Genomic DNA, 13,304 nt, shown 5'->3' on the forward strand with positions numbered 1-13,304 from the left:
TGTTTCCAACTGGGAGAGAAGGTCCAGCCTGAATGGTAGATGCAGCAGGGGACATGTTGAGGAGCTGAAGGTTCGCATACTACACCCTCCTTTGCCAAACTGGCTCAATGAGAATGACTTGGTCCAGTCTTGCCAAATCTCCCTTAAAACTCGAGCATTCAAGTGTATTGGGGGATGGGTGTGGTAGGGAAACATTCAATTTAGCTGATTGTTCCACCTTAACTGAAATGCGCCCCCCAAGTCTCCCCTCAAAGGACACTGAGGAACGCAGAAGTGGTGAGAATGAGCATTTTACAAGGAGGCAAACAAGTCCACCTGAGAAGTGCCCCCACGGTGCAAAAACGTCCTGGACTGCCTGTGGTAGAAGGCGCCACCCATGGTCAGCAAGATAACGTGAGCCAGATCCCTTGGTGTTGCACCCAAGACCACAATCTCAATGCATCTAGGCAAAGGAGGTGAAACCTTATATCCGCGCCCCCTCTTGTTTGTTTACACACCACATTGCTGTTGTGTTGTCTCTCAAGATCTGGACAGAAAGACCTCGGGTGGAAGGAAGTCCTTGAGTGGCAGCCGAACCACCCACAGTTTTAACATGTTAATCTGAGGGACCTGTTGTTCCAGAAGCCTGGGGGGTTGGGTGGGGACATCACTATGGAGTATGGAGTCAGTCATCTCTGCCCCATACTGTAGCCAGTACCTGTGGACGGCCATTAAGTGTCAATGTGCTTGTGTGATTAGGAGAATGGAGGAAGCCAGCAGACCAAGGAATCTAAGGACTCTTGGGATTGGAACTCTTGCACCATGCTGGGAAGATGGAACAATTTCTTCTATGTTGCTGATCCTTTGTGGTGGGAGAAAGGCGCCGAGAGGGATGGTGTCCAGTACCCAATACCAACCCAACAAACTTCAGTCATTGGGCAGGCCGCTGTTGAAATCTGGGCAGGTATGCTGTTGTTTGCAGATGAACCACCGCCTCTGGCAAAACAACTTTGATCGTCCAGGTACAAGGACATTGGGATGCCCCACCATCTGAGATGGGCCGCCATCACCTTTGTAAATACTCAAGGCACCGAAGTCAAGCCAAAGAGGTACCACAGACTTGTTCCGCATAGAACCCACCACAAATCTCAAGTGTTTCTAGTGTGACCGCAGTATAGGAACGTGTTAGTACGCATCCTGCAGTTCGAGTGAAAGTGAGTCTACAAGTCCAAATGCCAGCAGTACCTGAGCTTAGGTCAGCACCTTGAACTTTACCTTTTTGAGAAAGAAGCTGAGCTCCCAGATGTCCAGGATCGGATGCAGACTGCTGTCCTTCTTGGGCCCGAGAAATTAACAAGCAAATATCCTTGGCCCTGTTCCTGCTATGGCACTAACTCCACTGCTCTTTTCTGTAGGAGTACTACTACTTCCTGTTGCAGTATGGCCAGGTGGTCTGGAAGAGGGAGAAGGATGGGTGGGGAAGAATCAGAGCTTGAATAAAAGATTGAATTGCAAGATGTCAAGGATTAGCAGGAGTCACTGGTCTGAAGTCCTCTACTTCCAGGCTGGGAGAAAGCAAGAAACCTGCCCTCCAACAGGCTCAGAGAGTTTGGTGACGCAAACTAGGTCTGCTTTCCTGCTGGAGCAGGAGAGGAAGGTTGTAGGGTGGATCCATAGTCCTTTCCTCTGATTCTAACTCCAATGTGTCTGACTAATTGATTAGGTTGTTGTTGGGTTTGTGGTTGATATTACAGTCTGTGACGAAAGGAAGATTCTATCAAAAAACCTTGAAAGTGTAAAAACTGGCAAAAGTTTCTTGAGGGACGAGGCAGCTGGAGATCCAGGGAGCGAGCTGTAGCTTTGCTAGTTTAAAAAAAAAAAAGCTCCAATGCAGAATTAGCCTTACTGCCAGAAAGTCATGCCCCATCGAATGGTGAGTTCATGAGATGCACCTGGACTTCTCCTGAAAAGTAAGAAGTCTGCAGCCAGGCATGGCGTTGGATAAAGACAAAGGAGCCAGTCTCCAGAGCCACCGATTCGGCTGTCTCCCATCCTGATTTAATGATATGCCAAGGGCATTTTGGTCTGAAGAACAAGCTATTTACCTTCTGCAACGCTCTTTCTGGTGCAGATTTTCTAGCTGCAGATTCCTCACCTTTTGAATAGTCTCCAGCTGTCAGACTAGCTACAGAACCTTTTTAGCAACACCACTCAGTGCCTCGCCGCTCTGCACCAACCCACTCCATTCCGACAATGAGGTGCAGGCCTATATAGGCACTTCTGTGCGCTTGTGTCAGTTGCTTTCTAATCTGTCTGCACCCCCAGATCAGAGCCCCAAAGGCAAATTGGTGTGAACAGTGTGCAGATTGAAAGACTTGGGATCTTATTAGTGGACGGAGTCCAATGCACAAAACAGGGAGTATTGGTGAGGAATCCACAGCAAGATAAAGTCCCTATCAAAATAAGTGTTACCGGAGTACTTCTGATAGTCTTCCAGCCACTAATTCCTCACCTTTTACATATATGCCAAACAGTACCAATTTCGAGGATGGTCTGCAAATGGATTCAAACCAAAATGTCCTGCAGCACCAAGCGGGCAAAATGCTCCTCTTAACAAACCAGACTGTCCAGGCAATGGTGCTTATTGAAAGTATGAAGGGACCTCCAGACGCCTGACACAGGTCTAGAACAGAGACTCCGCATGCTAATGCAGCGGTGGCAGCTTTGGTTGTGGGCGGATGAGCATGCAGTCCTTCAGCAGGCTGCCTCTTAGCAAATACACAGTAGATCTTAATGCAGAGCACGATCGAGTGGGAGATGGTTCTCTTCTGCTCAGCTGTGCTTTTTACTCTCTAGTGAATGCCACAAACAGCAGATCATGTATCCAGTGTTCTTTGGTACAATCAATGTAGAAACTCTTTGCTCTGTTGGGGGTCGAAGAGATGGAGTATCTGCTCCTTAATGGGGTGTGGCAGAGTGTAAAATGCTGACAAGGTGATGCTTTGACTTACGGCGTCATAACCTTTAGGAAAGAAAAATGCCAATGTCTGCAAAACAAGTTTTGTCGGAGAAGAAAGTGGTGTAGGGTAGGTTAACAGAGCTTGACACTCACTCCTGCCACACCAATGTTATGGCAACGAGGAACAATCTTGAGAGAGGGAAGCCACAAGGAGGCGATGTGAAGTGGCTGAAAGTGAGTGTACATCAGAAACGTGAAGACCAAGTTAAGATCACACTGCTGCATGACAAAGGCAGAAACAAGGTTGTAATCCTCTCAAAAAGTGCATAACAACTGGAGACTTAAAGAAGGTGTTGGAAGTTGGCTCTGTATGTGCTATTTCAAAGTGAGGAATAGCATGCACAGAGTCCAAGGGTTCCCCTTAGAGGTAAAATAGTGGGAAAAAGAGATAATACTAATGCTCTATTTTGTGGTAGTGTGGTCGAGCAGTAGGCTTATCCAAGGAGTAGTGTTAAGCATTTGTTGTACATACACATAGACAATAAATGAGGTACACACACTCAGAGACAAATCCAGCCAATAGGTTTTGTATAGAAAAATATATTTTCTTAGTTTATTTTAAGAACCACAGGTTCAAATTTAACATGTAATATCTTGTTTGAAAGGTATTGCAGGTAAGTACATTAGGAACTTTGAATCATTTCAATTGCATGTATACTTTTCAAGTTATTCACAAATAGCTATTTTAAAAGTGGACACAGTGCAATTTTCACAGTTCCTGGGGGAGGTAAGTTTTTGTTAGTTTTACCAGGTAAGTAAGACACTTACAGGGTTCAGTTCTTGGTCCAAGGTAGCCCACCATTGGGGGTTCAGAGCAACCCCAAAGTTACCACACCAGCAGCTCAGGGCCGGTCAGGTGCAGAGTTCAAAGTGGTGCCCAAAACGCATAGGCTTCAATCGAGAGAAGGGGGTGCCCCGGTTCCAGTCTGCCAGCAGGTAAGTACCCGCGTCTTCGGAGGGCAGACCAGGGGGGTTTTGTAGGGCACCGGGGGGGACACAAGCCCACACAGAAATTTCACCCTCAGCGGCGCGGGGGCGGCCGGGTGCAGTGTTAGAACAAGCGTCGGGTTCGCAATGGAAGTCAATGAGAGATCAAGGGATCTCTTCAGCGCTGCAGGCAGGCAAGGGGGGGCTTCCTCGGGGAAACCTCCACTTGGGCAAGGGAGAGGGACTCCTGGGGGTCACGTCTGCAGTGAAAGTCCGGTCCTTCAGGTCCTGGGGGCTGCGGGTGCAGGGTCTTTTCCAGGCGTCGGGACTTAGGTTTCAGAGAGTCGCGGTCAGGGGAAGCCTCGGGATTTCCTCTGCAGGCGGCGCTGTGGGGGCTCAGGGGGGGCAGGTTTTGGTACTCACAGTCGTAGAGTAGTCCGGGGGTCCTCCCTGAGGTGTTGGTTCTCCACCAGCCGAGTCGGGGTCGCCGGGTGCAGTGTTGCAAGTCTCACGCTTCTTGCGGGGAGATTGCAGGGTTCTTTAAAGCTTTTGGAGCAGGTCCGCTGTCCTCGGGAGTTTCTTGTCGTCGTCGAAGCAGGGCAGTCCTCAGCGGATGCAGAGGTCGCTGGTCCCTTTGGAAGGCGTCGCTGGAGCAGAGTTCTTTGGAAGGCAGGAGACAGGCCGGTGAGTTTCTGGAGCCAAGGCAGTTGTTGTCTTCTGGTCTTCCTCTGCAGGGGTTTTCAGCTAGGCAGTCCTTCTTCTTGTTGTTGCAGGAATCTAGTTTCTAGGTTCAGGGAGAGCCCTTAAATACTGAATTTAAGGGCGTGTTTAGGTCTGGGGGGTTAGTAGCCAATGGCTACTAGCCCTGAGGGTGGGTACACCCTCTTTGTGCCTCCTCCCAAGGGGAGGGGTTCACATCCCTAATCCTATTGGGGGAATCCTCCATCTGCAAGATGGAGGATTTCTAAAAGTTAGAGTCACCTCAGCTCAGGACACCTTAGGGGCTGTCCTGACTGGCCAGTGACTCCTCCTTGTTATTCTCATTATTTTCTCCGGCCTTGCCGCCAAAAGTGGGGGCCGGGGCCGGAGGGGGCGGGCAACTCCACTAGCTGGAGTGTCCTGCGGTGCTGTGACAAAGGGGTGAGCCTTTGAGGCTCACCGCCAGGTGTTACAGCTCCTGCCTGGGGGAGGTGTTAGCATCTCCACCCAGTGCAGGCTTTGTTACTGGCCTCAGAGTGACAAAGGCACTCTCCCCATGGGGCCAGCAACATGTCTCTAGTGTGGCAGGCTGCTGGAACCAGTCAGCCTACACAGATAGTCGGTTAAGTTTCAGGGGGCACCTCTAAGGTGCCCTCTGTGGTGCATTTTACAATAAAATGTACACTGGCATCAGTGTGCATTTATTGTGCTGAGAAGTTTGATACCAAACTTCTCAGTTTTCAGTGTAGCCATTATGGTGCTGTGGAGTTCGTGTAAAACAGACTCCCAGACCATATACTCTTATGGCTACCCTGCACTTACAATGTCTAAGGTTTTGCTTAGACACTGTAGGGGCACAGTGCTCATGCAATGGTACCCTCACCCATGGTATAGTGCACCCTGCCTTAGGGCTGTAAGGCCTGCTAGAGGGGTGTCTTACTTATACTGCATAGGCAGTGAGAGGCTGGCATGGCACCCTGAGGGGAGTGCCATGTCGACTTACTCATTTTGTTCTCACTAGCACACACAAGCTGGTAAGCAGTGTGTCTGTGCTGGGTGAGGGGTCACTAGGGTGGCATAATACATGCTGCAGCCCTTAGAGACCTTCCCTGGCATCAGGGCCCTTGGTACCAGAGGTACCAGTTACAAGGGACTTATCTGGGGGCCAGGGTGTGCCAATTGTGGAATCAAAAGTACAGGTTAGGGAAAGAACACTGGTGCTGGGGCCTGGTTAGCAGGCCTCAGCACACTTTCAATTCAAAACATAGCATCAGCAAAGGCAAAAAGTCAGGGGGTAACCATGCCAAGGAGGCATTTCCTTACAGAAGGCTAATCCAATAAGCACAAAAATGCATAAAGTCAAAAGGTACCTTTAAACTGTGCCCTGAGCAAGGCCTTACCTGGCTAGGAACAAAACAAATATCAGTTTGGCCTTGAGGGAGTCAATCTGGATTGTGCTGCACCAAACCACAAACTTAACCCTCAATGACAGGCATAAACAGTGTGTGGAGGAATCCCTGGCTGCCGGAATGACATCAACTATCTCTGGAGGAAGGTCAAAAGTGTTTGTTGCTGCTCAAACTTCAAACATGAAGATGGAGACTGCGAAAGCCCGGGTGCAGAATCTGGCCCTACGTCTGCAACTGTAGATCCTGTCAAAGGGTCAGCCTGATCGGAGGACAGACACTCAGTCCTAGGTTTACTGGATACTAGACTCTCCATGCCCAATCAGAGCCACTAGGATGACTTGGGCCAGGTTAGTCCTGATCTTCATGAGAAGTCTGGGCAGGAGTGGCATTGAAAGAAAAGCATACAGGAGTCCAGAGTACCACTGAAGGCGGAAGGCCCTCAGCTCAAGAAGATTGATATGCGACAGGTACTCTGTCAGGGACCAAATATCCACCTCTCCCAGTTGGCTACCTCACCCTAGCTGTAAGACTTCAGTTATTAGTCACCCCTAGGTGGGGAAAGGAGGCTGGTCTGCCACTGACCAAATTGCAGTCCGGTAACCACCACCGCAGGTCTTTTGCAGTGCCCTCAGAAATCGGGACCTAGTCAAAGAGGTCCTATCAATGTTGAGTCCATTCAGACTTCAGGTCCCACTGTCGAGCACACATATGCCTCCTAGGGTGCCCGACTAGCAGGATGCAGAAGGCCATCAGTCCCAGCAGCATCGTAACCAACCTCACTGAAACGCAGGACAGAGGCAAAAATATCAGGACCCCCAAAGATAACTGGAGGTTCAGAGCAGTCTCGAGGTGGTTGATGATTGCCTAGGGGTGGGCCCAAATTCAACAGCCGGTCATCGAGGTAGGGGAAAGACTGGCACCCCTGTGCTGCCACCATCACATTCATGAACAACTAAGGGGCACTGGTGAGGACAAAGAGGAGCAAAGTAAACAAAATGCTCCTGCCCTACCATGAACCACAAGTAGCGCCGATTAATCTGTAGGACTGGTATATGAAAGTAGTAGTCCTGCATATTCAATGCTACAATCCAGATTCCAGGATAGTGTGCATATAAGACCTGGCCCATGTGAGTATCTTGAATTTTGGTGTTGAGAGCGCACAGGTCTAAAATGAGACGAATACCTCTGTCTACCATGGGCACCAGAAAGTAGAAGGAATGGCAACCACCACCTACTTCTGGCACAGGCACCCTTCTCAATAAATAGTCCCTTTAGCCAAAAAGACTTGGACTTCATGCTGCAAGATGGAAAAATGGTTCTCAGTCAGCCATTGAGGAGATGGTGGAAGGTCCAGCGGTGCTGAAAGAAACGGCAGAGGACAGCCATTCTGAATAATCTGCACGACCCAGCTGTCTCATGTTTCGACCTGCCAACCTTGCAAGAATTGTTGCATAGGGGACAAGGGGCACTGCTGCTACGAAACTGCTGGGCACCATGCTGCGGTTGGATCAGTTGCTGGTATGGGGCACCTCTGCCGAACCCAAAAAAGTAGCAGTAGGCCTGGTGCAGTTGTTGAGGTGGTGCAGATCGGCCCAGAGAGCGGGCCATGGCCCTGCTCTCTTTGAACTTTCAAGAGCAGATTCTGCCTTATCTCTACACAGGAGAGTCACATCGAACAGCATGACCATGGACGTCACCTGCAATGGACTGAAGCCAAGCATGGCAACAGATGGAATCAATGGTTTCCAAACCACAACAAATTGGGAACTTGGTTGCATCCCGACTGTCCTGTATGGCCTGGGCACGGACAGATTAGAGGTCATCTGAGACATCAGGGAGGACTTCAACCACTGAGTCCCAAAGGGTGTGAGAGTAGCACCCCAAGAGACAGCCGGCATTCACTGAGTGGAGAGCCAGGCTAATCAAACAAAAAAACTAATCTCAAAAGATTCTACTCACTTGGAATCAATGCCAAAGGGGAGTAGCCAGGTAAGTATTGTGATTAGATCTGCTGGTGGACGCCTGCAAAACCAAACTTTTGGGAGAAGGGTGTTGAGAGAGGAATGTAAGGTCAAACGGGGCAGGGTGATGGTGTCTTGCTATTTGCCTTTTGACGAGGGTGACCAGAGCAGGCTTGGTCCTGGCACCCAAAAAGATATTTGTCAGTGTCTCATTGAATAGCAGAAGGAGTTCCGAAAAAAACATTTATGCCCCAGGTGGAGGACTTACTTCAACACATTAGTTTTAATCTCCAAGTGGGGAGCTGGAGGTCAAAAACTTCAGCCACCCTATGAAGCACCATGGCACAGTAGGCAGATGCCTCAGTGGCTGGAATAGGGGGCAAGATACGGCCTCCTACAAGCCACTGAACCAATTGTCTTTCGTATAGGGCTGGGCAAACAGTCTGTGCTGAAAGGGGAGTGTAGTGTGTGTGATTTCCCTTCTGGAGGTGATAAATCAAGTGAAGGAAGCAGTGCCTCAACAGTGGTCAGTCACTGTCCAGGTCATTCTGATGCTGACTAAGTCAGAGAGTACTACTGGTATCTCCTCGTCCAGCGTCAAAGGATTTGGCATCAGTGTAAAAGTTCCAGTAACCCGTGTGGACTGCAAAGCTGGGACTGGAATCAGAGTCGGTAGACTTGTGAAAGATTTAGGGGGTTTAAATTGCTTTGAGGATGAAGCCCGCTGGCAGCACTCCAGATGTAAGACTTCTCTGCTCCTTGGGGCCTACAGGCGCAGCAGAGGAAATCAGCAAGGACTCGGAGCATGGCCTCACAAAACTCTTACATCAGTCCCAAAAAGTTTGCTTGTGCCAAACCCAATTGCAAGATCATCTCTGAAGTCGACTGACTCCAGCAGCAAGATCAAAAGACATGGTGCCAACCCCACAGCTGCTCAGGTGACAGAGAATGGACTGAGCCCCACAGCTATTTCTTTTGTTTCTTTTAGACTTACTGGACAAGTTTGATGTCAGCGAAGAATGACCTCTGAACCAGGTTTGTCAACTTCTGGAGTGAGGATGGGACCGAACCTTTGATTTTGACTGGGCTCGTTGCAGGGGCTTCTTATGCTTGGCATTGTAGAGTTTAGCCGTGCGGTCTCAGATGGCCTGACGATTCATTGACGTGCAGTTGCTGCAGGCCTTAGTTGCGACTCAATCCCAGGCATCACACGCACACCTGATGGGGGATCCGTCACAAGAATTTGTTTGCAATAGTTCCTACGGGCCTTAGAACCTTTTGGTTTTTTGGCGACTGGGGGGGACATCCTTGCACACAGTGAATTTATTTGGAGGTACACCTCTCAGAGAGACAAATAGAAAATCTGGAACTGTGTGTGATGGTGCACAAAGAAAGGAACGGACAGAAGCAGCCCACATCAATTCTGGAGCAGAACAGGGTCAGTGGGCCCCCACCAACTGGTACGCAGAAGTAGTAAAAAAGTATCCGGATCTAGGGAATATTCCAAAAGGTGAGGAATCTGTAGACAGAAGTCTCTATCGAAAATGTTTCTTTAATGTCCTCTGGAACACGAGATATGGCCATACTTTTCAGCGAAGGGTGGACTGAGAGAAAGGGCAAAGTGCCTGGAGCAGGAGGAGAACAATGGGCAACAAGCCTGTTGACTGCTGGGGTACAAGAGCGCTCACCCTAGCTGCCTCTAGAATAGCTTTGTTGAAAATAGGCACCTGCAACTTGCCTGTGGCCTCCAGTTCTGCCGCTGTCTGGGTTTTCCTGCTCACAATTTGTGGCAACAGAAGATCATTTCCCCCACCCCCCGGACCTACACCTACTTAATCCAGGCTGCAGCATGATCACACTGGCAAAGGTAAGCCTACCTGTCCCCAACCTCAACTGCGCCCAGTGCCACAAACATTCCCCCCCACCCCTGATACACCATCGCTGAGCTGTACACCCTCGACCACAGATGTTGCAACAAACACTAACACTGCCACTGCGCTGACCCACACTTCATGGTTGGACCTTTCACCTGCACCAACTGCCACTTCACATCACACAGCACACACACCGGCCCCACCACAGACACTACCTGAACAAAAATCACCAACTTAGAAGTGCCTTCTCAACACATGCAACACCATCGAGATTTTGCACCTCATGTCCCTCACACCCGATGTCCTGTTCTTTACTGGACCTGGCTCAAACCCACTTCAGCACCCGGCATCTCCACTACAATACCGAAAGGATACAAGACCATTCACCACGACTGCATCAACAAGCCTGGCAAAGGAATCACCATTATACACAAGGAATCCATCCAATAACCACAAAAAATGACATTACCCTAGCCATGGAACAACTCAACTTCAGTCTCCAAACAAACAGTAAAACCCCCACCAAGGGGCTCCCTCACCTGCTGTCCTCCAGGACCACAGCCAGCCTTCTGAAACTTCATCTTCGACGTAATTGCCGCCCCTACATTTCTATAGACAATAATTACGTTTTCCTCAACAACCACAACTTCCATCTGAACTATCACAATTACTTCAACAATACTAACCTCAACAGCATGAACATTGGAATCACCCAGGCTATTCTCAATCCAACACACAGCAGACCACATGCTAGACCCCATCTTCGCCTTCAGTGACTGCATCAGATACAGCCACACCATGGACCTCATCTGGACCAAGGACTCCATTATCACCAGCTCACAGACCTTTGTCCCTAGTCTGCCCAAAATCCCCCACCACAGCTGGAACAAAGTCTTAAAGGACACATTCAACACCCCATCTCCTCTCCTCCAACATCGGAAACTTCAACAACTGGATCACCAATTGCGCCACCAGCATCGCTCCCATTGGCATTAACATCCACAGAAGGTCTACCTATCAAGCTTGCTGGTACACTAAAGACCTCAGAACAACACTGTAAACAAATGGAAAGGAGATGGTGCACCAACAAGGACAAGACCAACAAGCCCATCTTCAAGACGGCCCTCAACATCTACCACAGACAGTTGAGAGAATCGATGTAGAAGGCCTTAGCCTCACCCAACGAATCAGCAAAGAAACTTTAATATTAAATAATTCTCCAACCTCTCTTCTGCAAACATTACCCCCTCACAGTAGCTCTGCAATAACTTTGCAAATGTCTTCCATTACAAGATCGCCAACATCTACAGAAACTTCAAACCCCAGCCGGAGACCACCAACTTCTTCAAGCAACACAATGTCCCTGCTACCACCAAAAACATCAGACTAACCAAATGGATCCAGTTTGCATCACATGACACTGCCTCCATCCGTAACTCTGTCCATTCAGGGGGCCCCATCTGACAAATGCCCTCACCATATCTTCAACCTAGGTGAAGCCAGAATGAGCCAAATACTCTCCACCTTGTGCAACACATCCATTGCCATGGCTCCCTTCTCCAAGGACTGGAAACACGCAGATGCCAAGGCCATACTAAAGAAATCATCAGTAGGCCCCAGCAAATTCAACTACCACCCAATATACCTTTTCCTGTTCCCAGTCAACGTATAAAAAAAAAGCATCAACCAACTCTCCTCACATCTGGAACAGAACCTCCTGTTCAACTGCTCTCAATCCAGATTCTGTAGCAACCACAGCACAGAGAAAAGCTCACATCACGGCTACCAACAACATCCCAGCCCTACTCTGAGGAAAGGCTGCGGCTCCGATACTCCAATACCTATCAATAGCCTTTAACATGATCTCGCACTACACACATCACAAGGCTGCACAGCTTGAACACTGAAGGACCCGCTCTCAGATGGATACCCTCTTTCCTAAATGAAAAACACAAAAAGTCTACCTTTCCCCCTTCACCTCTGAACCCAAGGAAATCACCTGTGGAGTACCCAAAGTATCCTCTCTCAGCCCCACCCTCTTCCACACATGATACGGAGCCTGTGGGTTTTGACAAAGCTGGCCAGGGGTGTCATAGATTACGCCGAAGACACCACAAAGAACAACTTCCACAACTGCATGACAGAGATCACCAACTGGATGAAGGACAACTGAACACAGACAAGACATAGGTACTGATCTTCAGAAAGAAAAGCTCCCCATGGGACCATCCAGGTGGCCCTCAGAACTCTGACCTACTCGTATCCCAACTGACCATGCTAGTAAACTAGAAATCATTCTGGACAACAAGCTAACCATGACTACACAGGTCAACTCCATCTCCTCCTCCTGCTTCTTCATCCTTCACATGCTTCGAAAGATATTCAAATGGCTACCCCCAAAGCACACCCCGGCCCTCATTTCCAGTGAACTAGACTGTGGCAACGCTCTACAAAGAGAATCACAGCTAATCTATGACAATACAGAACACTGCAGTCAGATGTCTGATTTTCCTAGATTAACCCACATCACCTCTTGCATCAGGGAACTCCACTGGGTCCCTGTACATAAAAGATGTGTAATGATGTCATCTTTCATTATTCCAGTATGGAATGTGATGAGGTAATGTAGATGTCAAGGATGGAATGGAGGGGAAAAACGGACGTGGAGTACGGAGTGTGGAGAGGTTGGATTGTGGCTATGCTGAAGGTGTCTTGATTTATTGTATCACATTGAAGAAAATAAATAAGATTAAAACGGACCTTTAAAGGAATAATTCTTACATTGGCGACGAGGGACTGCAGAGTGCAGGCAACCTGTGCAGGAGACAGGTTAAGGACATCTTCACTCCTGGATTTATTGCTGGATGGCTACCTGAAGGTAACAGTTCATTTCAAATAAAACAGAGACTGAACTTTTAAGAAGTTACCCTTTTAAACTGTTATAGCGTGTTACGGAGCATAGAAACATAAGCGCTTAAAAGCAGTACTTAATCGCGTACACTCCACACGTGCTACTCTTAATGTTCCTTGTGACTGAGGCATCGCGTCGAGTGAAGTGTCAAAGGAATTCAGCGCGTTAAACTAGGGCGCACTTTAAACAAATAGAAAAAACTCATTTTTAAACGCGTGAAACCTTAAGCGTTTAAAAATCATCAATGGTACTTCATCGCGTGCACTCATCACGCGCTGCCTGTGATGTTCTGTGTGATTAAGGCATTGCGTCTCCACGTTCGGAAGTTTGAGTCAAGTGAATTAAACGCGTTAAACTAAGTGCGCACTGCGAACAAATTAATTTTTGAAAATACCTCAAAACGTCTCGACGCTCCTGATGTGGAAAGTGATTAAGGCGATTTAATCAGTGAAAAACGAAAAGTTGGAAACACTAAAGAAGGACTACATTGGAAATATAAGAAACTAATAAAGGACTAGAAGATAA

The sequence above is a fragment of the Pleurodeles waltl genome, chromosome 3_1 (assembly GCF_031143425.1).
Source record: "Pleurodeles waltl isolate 20211129_DDA chromosome 3_1, aPleWal1.hap1.20221129, whole genome shotgun sequence".
Classification (NCBI taxonomy): domain Eukaryota; kingdom Metazoa; phylum Chordata; class Amphibia; order Caudata; family Salamandridae; genus Pleurodeles; species Pleurodeles waltl.